A 1352-nucleotide genomic window follows, 5' to 3' on the forward strand; every position below is an offset into this window, starting at 1 on the left:
GAGTTGGGGGGACTTGGGGGGGGCAGGCGAGTGGGAAAGTCGAAACAAACTGTTTGTATGGGGGCAAGAATTCTCAGGGTGAAGAAGGAGAGGCAGACCCCTCGGGGGAAGCATCTGAAATATGTGGAGATATTTTGCAGCCCATACCTGCTTTTCTCTTTTCCTGAGTTTCTATCTTCTTTCCATACTTTTGCCTATATTCTCCTGGTTAGGAATCCCATTTTACCTTTCCACCTTTAACCTTTTTTATTTTTTACTTTACAACTGAAGTGTTATGTGGATTTTAAGTGCTTAAATTAAAGATAAGTCATCAAATGTAAACATTAAGCACCCGGGTCAAGAAATATAACATTTCCAGCCCCAGAAGGCCTTCTCACGGCAGGTCTCATCTCTGCCTACAGATAATGCTGAACAATTTTTCAGTATTGTATCCACTTGTGCTCTCACCTGAAGTTTATGAGAGTACCCATTGCCCCACATTTTTGCCAGCTTGGCATTGTCAGTCTTTTAATTTTAACCATTCTGGAGAGTAGTATATAAACCAGGAGGTTTTACCTCCCCGTTTGAATCTGCATTTCCCTGATGCAAATTAAAGTGAAGTGAAAGACCTCCCCCTAGTGGTAAGATCTGAATTACCTGAGAGGTGTTTTTTTTTTTCACAGCATATAGTCTTCCACTATCCCTCGGCCGCCCTCCACCTCTTTTCCTCCCCTGAATATCCAAGAATAAAAAGTTGACCATCTTTCATAAACTTATTGTCCATTGAATATCCTCTGTTGTGCAGTGTCCTTTAACCTCCTTGCTCATGTTTCTATTGAGTTTTTATATTAACTTGTAAAACTTCTTTAAATCTTGACACAAACTCTCTGCTAGTTACACGTGTTGTTGCACATACCTTTTCCACCTTTAACTTTAAAATCAACTCATTTTCTAAAATACCAACGGCATATTTCACAGACCTAGAATGAACTTTCAAAAAATTCATCTGGGAAAAAAAAAAAAGACCCCGAATAGCTACAGCAACCCTGAGAAAGAAGAACAAAGTTGGAGGGATCTCAATACCAGATATCGAGCTGTATTACAAAGCCACTGTTCTCAAAACAGCCTGGTACTGGCACAAGAACATGTATAAAGATCAATGGAACAGAACAGAGACCCCAGAAATTGGCCCAAGCCATAATGCTCAATTAATATTTGACAAAGGAGGCAAGAACATATAATGGAGTCAAGACAGTCCCTTCAACAAATGGTGTTGGGAAAATTGGAGAGATACATGCAAAAGGATGAAACTAGACCACCAACTCACACCATACACAAAAATAAACTCAAAATGGATAAAAGACTTAAATGTA

Source organism: Myotis davidii, unplaced genomic scaffold, assembly GCF_000327345.1.
Source record: "Myotis davidii unplaced genomic scaffold, ASM32734v1 scaffold46, whole genome shotgun sequence".
NCBI classification, from domain to species: domain Eukaryota; kingdom Metazoa; phylum Chordata; class Mammalia; order Chiroptera; family Vespertilionidae; genus Myotis; species Myotis davidii.